The sequence below is a fragment of the Juglans microcarpa x Juglans regia genome, chromosome 7S (assembly GCF_004785595.1).
Source record: "Juglans microcarpa x Juglans regia isolate MS1-56 chromosome 7S, Jm3101_v1.0, whole genome shotgun sequence".
Taxonomy (NCBI): domain Eukaryota; kingdom Viridiplantae; phylum Streptophyta; class Magnoliopsida; order Fagales; family Juglandaceae; genus Juglans; species Juglans microcarpa x Juglans regia.
The window spans coordinates 9,625,996-9,634,865 of NC_054607.1; positions in this window are offsets into that span (position 1 = coordinate 9,625,996).

The window sequence follows — 8,870 nt, forward strand, 5'->3', positions numbered from 1 at the left end:
TAATGTGAATCCATAAATGTAAATTCTTATACTTCAAACATTTAATATAAAAATCAGTCCAATATGAAACCATCTAAAATGACAAGGGCGTTATGGGCAAAAAAACATGAACATGCATGTGCTCTTTGGGTACGGCTGGAAACAAGAAATACGTGAAACAGAATAAAACAAACCTTGGACCAAAATTGTGCAGTGCAGGAGACAAACTCACCGAGAGAGAGGATAAGAGGCGCGACCAGACAGTGAGCTAGGCAAAGATTGACAGTGGTGAGCTTGGCGGCATGGCACTGGACGAGAGAGACAGAGAGAGAGAGAGAGAATGATAAGAGAGAGAGAGAGAGAGAATGATAAGAGAGAGAGAGAGAGAGAGAGAGCACGGCATTATGGAGAGTGAGATGTTACCGAGAGAGTGGTGGCTTGGGGTATCGATAGATCATGGAGTGGCACATGGGTGGCGGAAGGGTTGCTGGTCGACGTTGTTAAGCTTCACCGATATGTCACAGGGCTGCAAAACTAAGGACGGGGAAAGTGGTTTTATTACTCTGTTTCGGGGGTCAAAAACAAGGGACAAGTAATGGCTTGAACAGTGGCTTGATGCTATAGGGACAGTGCGGTGGAGGAGTTCTTTGTTGCACCGAGGCTGAGCGAAAACTTATGTGGTGGTCTTGCTGGCCATTGGCTTGTGGGGAAGAAATCGAGAGAGGGAGGAGGTGTGAAGGAGGCTCACGGTGTCACAATGTGGGGTGGTTCAGTGGTGAGTGGTTAATGATGCTTGAAGACGGCTGGGCTTCGAGGTTGTACCTGTGGCTTCTGTCGAGAAGGTTGGTGGGTATCTCGGGTTCACGTCAACAGCAACTAGACATTGTGGTTGGATGGTGGCATTTCTAAGTGCCTTGCAACTTGGTGCGGAGAAGATAGATAAATAGAGATAGAGAACATCGATCTACAAGGTGAAGTATATTGAGAAACCAAAATGCCTGGCATTGAAGGAGTGCACGGGTTAGGAAAAAAATGAAAAGGAAGGTGGTCGCGTGCATGGGGCAGCGGTTACCATGCAGTTGTCGTGCTTGAAGTGGGAAACTTCTTGTACGTGGGGAAAAGAGGGTTCAGTGTAGAGGGGAAAACAAGGACATCGGGGAAGTAGTTGTGGGAAACTAAAGTGAGGGAGAGAGCAGAGATTTGGAACCGAAATAGCATTGGGGTTTATTTGGTGTTGTGGTTGCGTAAAAACAGGGAGAAATGGGGAATGAAAAAGAAAAAGAAAGATCAACGTGCATGGGACTGTGTAAAGTGCATTCGACTTTAACCTAAGGGCTTTGGATCCATCACAAGAAAAGAAAAGGGCCTACGTCTTGATAGTATATGAACTAAAAATAAGAATAATAAAAAGAAAATATTGAATGCGAGCTTCGTGCTGGGTTCGGGTGTTACACTTTTACTTTTACTTTTAGTTTTTTTTTTTTTTAGAAATGATCCTTACAGTCTTGAGTGTGCAAGCGTCGTGCAATTATTTAATAAATAAATAAATAAATATTGGGATGAAAAAAGATTAATTTTTTAATCATGAACTTTATTTTTTTTCAAAACAACTGCACGACACTTACGCACTCCATGACTGCATATAGCATTACTCTACCATTTTAGAGCATCCAACACTCCTTAGGAACTTTTGTAAGCCTATATAAGGCACTAAGGTGAAGGAGATTAACCTATCTCCAATCCGACACCCTCTCCACTTTCATTTTAGTTTTGCTTTTAGTGTGTAAATGGTTGGCTAAGAAACTTGTTCTTATCCTAGCAAGTAAGTGTGTGGCCTCTATGTTTTAAGAAAAATTCTATACATAAGCTCCACATTCCTGCACACCACTTAAAAATATGTGAATTTATTCTTTTACCCTCATGTTTCATGAAGTATAAAATATGAAATATGAAGATAAAAGAATAAAATTATATATATTTTTAAGTGGTGTGCAGAGTGTGGGGCTTATGTGCAGCACAACTCATGTTTTAATAAGAAGAAAATTTTGCTTCCAAATATTGACAAGAATTGTGCTGTACTTATTCTCGATCCAAAGCTCAGTTGAGCAACCGTGCCCAAGAGCCGCGGTGAGGTGCTGATCTGACAAGGCCATTAGCCTTTAGCCGCAGCAAGAGAGGGTAGGCGTTGAGGCGTGTTGGCCGTTGGTGATCTATAGCCCAAATGCAAGTCTGCGAGGTGCAGCAGATCTTAACCTGAAGAGGACAAGAGAGCAGGTATGCGGAAGCAAGCTTGATAGGGTAAGATTATTTTTAGCTGATTACAAGCACATGACTAATCCCACTAACCATGGGATCCAAGAAAGATTAGACTTCCGTAATAGCGGAGGAAACGACGAAGAACAATACACTCATAAAGGTGATATACTCACTCCTTATAGTTGTTATCAATCTAGAACTCGAGAAGTTTCTCAACTTCTTGAACCAATCCCTATAGTCTCTCAAACTATTCGGAGACAAGGACCTAGTACTGTAGGAGGAAATATGGCAAGATCTAGGTTTACTAGCAAGCATAACCCAAGATTCTCGCTAAATGACCCTAAGATCAAGAAAATTTCTAACTATAGGAAAGAATCTTCCAAAGAAAGAAACCGAAAGACTTCCGAATGCTGGACCTGCGGAAGCAAAGATCACTTCGCCATGAATAAGTGTCCTAAGAAGAGCGAAGCAAGTAGCAAAGACAAAAAGACTGTTAAGATCCTAGAAGTTGCAGATGAATTCGACCTAGACTTGGTCTATCAGGTAGAATTTGAAGACTTCTCTGATGATGAAGAAAGTGTCTACTCATCAGTAGTAGAAGCTGGAGAAACTACTGATGAAGATACAGAAGACTATTCTTCTTCAGAAGAAGATGATCATAAAGAACAAATGACCCGAGTGATCCTTATTACCATGAAAGTGACAAAAGGATTATTCATGGCCCGAGTGATCCTTATTAAGAATATTTTGATGATCATTGTTGTTATTCATTAACAGGTGATCCATGGAAACTGTTGAAGTCCCTGCCCCAAGCAAGTAGTCAACAATGACTGCTTGCTTCTCAACCTCCAGCGCCCAGCGCCCAACTGTCTATTGAATGCATATTAAATGCATTCACACGGTAATGCGATATACATTCGCTTATAAATTGAAACTCCATGCGAGAGCTTCTGATACACCCAAGAAGAGAAAAGAGAGAGAGCCTGGAGAGCTCTGAGAGAAAAGAAGAGAGTTGAGTTGAGTGGAGTATGATCCTCCTCCTCTGTAATATTTTCTTGTGTACTACAATTTAATAGTGAAGCTCTTTTTTGTAGATGTAGGTAGTTGTCGAACCACGTTAAATTCTTGATGTCACTGAGTGCATAGAGTATACTCTTTTATTACCGTTTTTATCCCTTCCACTGTGTTGATTTCCCCAACAAAAACTCATGACCAGCAAAGAAGAATTCAAGGAATTACTCTGAGAACCTCTTCCTTTGTGTATGACCAATAAAGAACACTTTAGCGTTTTTTATTTAAGAACCTGTGCGAAAAGAGTCACTTTTGACAGATGTTGGCATGGCTTCGATAAAGTCGAAGCCTTATGCGTATGTTTTCCTGTAAGCTTCATTATCACAAAGACTGTTTCCTAGCTAGCGTTGGAGAAACCAGACCTGCAGGAATAGACCTAGAAGAAAATGTGGAAGCCCAAGAAAGAAAAGACAAGGGCAAAGGCCCAATGAAAGAAAAAGCCCAAGACCCTGACTCAGAAGATGAGTTTGAATTAAAAGTACTCGTAGCTTTTGAGAAGCTTAAGATTGGAAAGATCAGCGAAGAAATCAGGCGCCAAAGAGCAAGTAGAAACCTAGATCGTCTACTTCTCTATTACGAAAAGAAACCCCTGATAACTATGATAGGCACAGGAGCAAGCATTTCTATTGCTGCTTCAGATGTACATTCCCTGAAAGAGAGATATTAGAACTGGAAAGACCCATGAATGGTAATTTTGCTAACGGAGCAGGATTTACCATGACCCATAAGACCAAAGAGATTGTCCTTAGACAAGGAGAATCTAACATAAGACTAGAATTCCACATAATGAAAGAGTTCCGAGACAAGGAATTACAAGTTATTATTGGAAACGACTTTGTATCGGCTCACAAGCCATGCATGAGGAAAGAGGATCATTGGTTATTTACCACAGAAGAAGAATTTGATACCAAGCTAGTTCTAGTAGATAATCGATGTACCCAGGAACCTTACCGTTCCAGAAGTACTTCTCATGAGAAGGAAACACTCTGCGTGATGCACTGTTTCACACTTCGTGCACAATGTCCCTATAGAGATGAACCAAGCTATATGCGGAGTTTTCTGACATGCAGCTTTTCAAAGACAAAGGCTCGTTCGAGCTCTCGAAGACCTAAGCAGACTGAAGGAACCTCTCCACAAAGAACGTGACCAGAGGACCTATGCAGAAACTGCAAGACCTGAAGAACCGACAGAGACTACTACAGGAGAGTGGTTTTCTCACTAGAAGCCTCATTGACAAAGTTAAAGAACTCATTGAGATGGTAGAACTTGGCCTCGTCGGCAAAGTTACTATCAAAAGACCCGAAGATCTGAGGATTATTAGATGCTTTTGCTTTTGTCTTTTACTGTTGTAAGATTCCTGTAAGTGCCTATATAAGGCCATAGTGTGTAAGGAGAAGGCATCTCGACTCATTTCTCCTCAGCCCTCTTATTCTCTTCTCACCCCTCCAGTGTGATTGTAATATCTTTTTTTTTTTTTTTGAATGATTAAGCCAAAATGAGACGGCTAATAGCTACGCTCTTATTGATCTAGCATTAGACTTCTGAACCTTGAGTAATAGCTATACCTAAGCTGTGATACCCCCATATGATATGGATAAGGGTAGGTGGTGTATGGGATCCCACATTGCTTGGGAAGGAGAAGTTCTTGCTCTTTATAAGGTTCTAGTGGAGCTCCAATTGTATCATTGACTAGTCCTTTTGGAGTATAGGCCATGTGGTTTGGGCCTTCCATTGGGGCGTTACAAATGGTATCAGAGCCTATCCCAGCCAGAAATGTGGGACTTGAGCCGTGCCACCTATAATGGACAGGCCCGACGAGGACGTCGGGAATTTAAGGGGGGTAGATTGTGATACCCCATATGATATGGATAAGGGTAGGTGGTGTATGGGATCCCACATTGCTTGGGAAGGAGAAGTTCTTGCTCTTTATAAGGTTCTAGTGGAGCTCCAATTGTATCATTGACTAGTCCTTTTGGAGTATAGGCCATGTGGTTTGGGCCTTCCATTGGGGCGTTACATAAGCTTCTACGTACTGGCATATACGTCAATACTTTGTCAAATTTCCTTTAGTAGCGCATATTGTCGGACCGCCTCGATCCATCAGCCGCAGTGACGAAGGAGCCAGAATCCGGACGAAAGGCCGTTTAGCCGTTGAGCCGCGGTAGGCGTTAGGCATTGAAGGCGACGTCCATAGGGATTGGCAACGACCCCCTTCCGAAGGCGCGTCCGAGGCTAGTGGGAGACAGCGTGAAGAGGAAACGCGATCAGGTACTTGGAAGCTTGGTAGACCCTGTTACTTAAGTTCATGAATAAGATTGTTAGAATAAGGGAATTTTTTATTTGGTTTAATTGTTCTTTTAAATTCCAAAAGACCTCAGAAAAGATTGAAGATTTTCTAAGACTTGAACAAGACCGATCAAACCAGACCATCCGGAGTCGGTTTGAACTTTTGGAGTTCTATTTGAACTACTCAAACAGAGTGAGAGAAGTAAGCTCTCTCTTGACAAAGATCAGCCTGTTGCAAACAGCTGTTCGCAACGACCCAGAAGACCCTTCGATCATAGGTTTCGCCAAGATCTAAACCACCTTGAGAGCGTCTTGCACGCTATCAAAGAAATAATATATCAGGAGACCTATAACAAGGCACTCCAAGACTACCCACATCGCGCTATTCGCTAGGTGTGGCAAGAATTCAGATATTTTACATCTGAAGACGAAGAACCTCGCCTTAGGTACCAGCACTTACACAGTCGAAGAAATTCGACTTCTCAGAGCATTCGGTCTTATTTCACTGTTATTTTCAAATTATGGAGAAAATTTTAGAGAGGAGTTGAAAAACTCTCTCCCATCTCATTCCCTATTTTAAAATTTTGATTTAGAAAAAAGCTATTTTGCCTACCTAATTAATGTACCGTTCAGATGTACCACTTGATATATATATATATATATATATATATATATATATATATATATATATATATATATTTACTTAGTGATTAAGTGATTTTAAGTGTATTGATGTATTTTTTATTTTTTAAAAATATTTAAATATATTAAGAAAATGTGAATAGAAAAAAAAAAAAAAGTTACAAAATGTGAATAGAGAAAGGATAGAGAATGAGATGTAGAATATTTTTTTGAATATGAGTAAGATTTAAGATAAAATAATAAGGAGTGTCCTTTTTAGTTAAAATTTATGGAAAAATTTAGAGAATCAGATGAAAATGCTCGAAGACGAGACAGACTTATATGATATGTGGCCCCATACTGATATATCGAAGAAGACACTTGGCAACCTACTCCGTTAGGCCCTACCAATACTAGTGACGACTCAGATAACGATTTTACGTTATCATACGACTTTGACCCTACTGGGTCTGACTTTGAATCAAATTCTGCTTAAGACTTCCGCCTAAGGGCTCGTCTGGTACCTGGTATCAATTCCTGGTTTTATCTAAGGTCTCGTATAGATTAAGAGTTGAGATGAAATGAATTGAGATGGTTTTAGATGAGTTGAATAAAATATTGTTAGATTATTATTTTTTAATATTATTATTATTTTGAAATTTGAAAAAATTGAATTGTTTATTATATTTTGTGTGAGAATTTGAGAAAATTATAATGATGAGATGAGATGAGATAAATTAAGTTGAGATCACTTCTCAATCCAAACAGGGCCAAAGTTGGTCATGACAAATGGAGTTTGTCTGAACATTTCTTCAAGGTCAACATCTTTGTTTACCCATTTTGGTCTTGAGAATTGTACAAACGCCGTACCGTCCTCAGTAGTATGGCAAAACTGCAAATCTTTTGTTTCCTTTTTCTTTTATAGACATTAAAACAGTTTTTTTTTTAAACAGTAATTAATAATGGACGCCTAAAGTTTTGTCTTAACGCGTTGGTGGATAGTGGAACCAATAATAATGCTGGATGAGTGGAACCAATAATGGTGTTAAGTACAGTTGAACAATAATCAGATAATGTCAAAAGTTGCTTGTCTTTATATATTGCGATTTGCTTTTTTTAACATAACTGGTAGCACAACTTCGTGGTGATTTGTTTTTTCTTATTAATCTTTTCATCAATAAATCACTAATTTCTTTTTTACAAAGTTCGAATAATTCATTGTTCATTTGAATTGATCTAGTTTTAGTAGGAATATTTTTTTCAAAAAATTATTCATCATAAGACAATTTAACTATATGTTGTTTTCTACTCCAGAAAGCATTAGACAAACTAGAGCATACTTTTTTTTTTCAACTATAGTTTTAAAGTTGTTAATTTTTTGGATTAATAATGAATCTTTTAATTGTTCCTCAATTCTTTTGTATTTTAATTCTTGTTTTAAGAAATTTATTTGTTTTGCTTTTCTTTTAATCTTATCTTTTGTTAAAAAATTAATTTCTTTAGTTAATAAAATTAATTTCTTTCGAAATCGAAGGAAATAAGAATTTAAATTAAATTTCTTGTCCAAGTAATTTTGTAAAAAATCATTCTTCTGTTACATAGAAATGATAAAGTAAAGTAAGAAATAGATTTCTCAATATTACTTTGGCATTAATGTTTTTTAATTAAATAAATGTTGTTTTAAAACAAATCACATTATTACATATATGTGCATTAGATAATTTATAATTTATATTTAGTTTTGTTTAATTGGCTTGCGATCATGTTTATTTTATTTTTTCAAAATATTTGGAAGGTGTTAATCCTTCATGGATATAATTTAAATCTACTCTAGTATCTAATAGGGCAATTATTGTAAAAGAAAATTCTTGATTAATAGGAATTTACTTCAGTGTACCATTTTTCAAAATTTATCCAATCAAGGATGTTGATAAAATTATCTGTCTCATCCTTAATAACTATTGCCGAGCATCCCCCTTTATTCGGGGTATTAATATTTTTATCCATTTTTAATAATATAATTTCTTGTAATAATTATTTATTTGAAACTTCTAATTGAAGATTAGATGTTTTCAAATTTTTAACCTCTCGTTTTATTTCATTAATCTCTTGTTGTAATCTTGTAGTGTGACGTTTTATTTTTTAGTTTTAAATCTACTTACTATCTCTGAAAAGTTATAAGGTGCTGGTACTAAAGTAGTATGATTAGTAAAAATATCTTTTAGTTTTACTAAATAATATTTTCTTTCTTGTGGATCGTATATTTTATCAATTAATTCTAAGATAATATCCTCATGTTTTGAAGGAACATTAATAATTTTGTTGCAAATTTAATTATTTTTATCTAGACAATTACTAAAATGAGCCTCATCTTCTTCTGATTCATTATCAAAAGATTGTTTAAAAAAGCTCGATACTTTTAATTGATAAATTTCTTCTAAAGAATTTTCTTCTTCTTCACTTGACAATACTATAAAGATATTTAATAGTTTTTCTTTTAATGTTTCAGGTATATCTAATCATTAATTTGTTGTTTGACTCTACAATTTGACTTGTAGTGTCCAATTTTTCAACATTTATAACAAATAATTTGTTTTTTCTCTTTATTATATATTTTTTATTAGTTTATTATGTATTTGTTTATCTTTTGTCTTTTT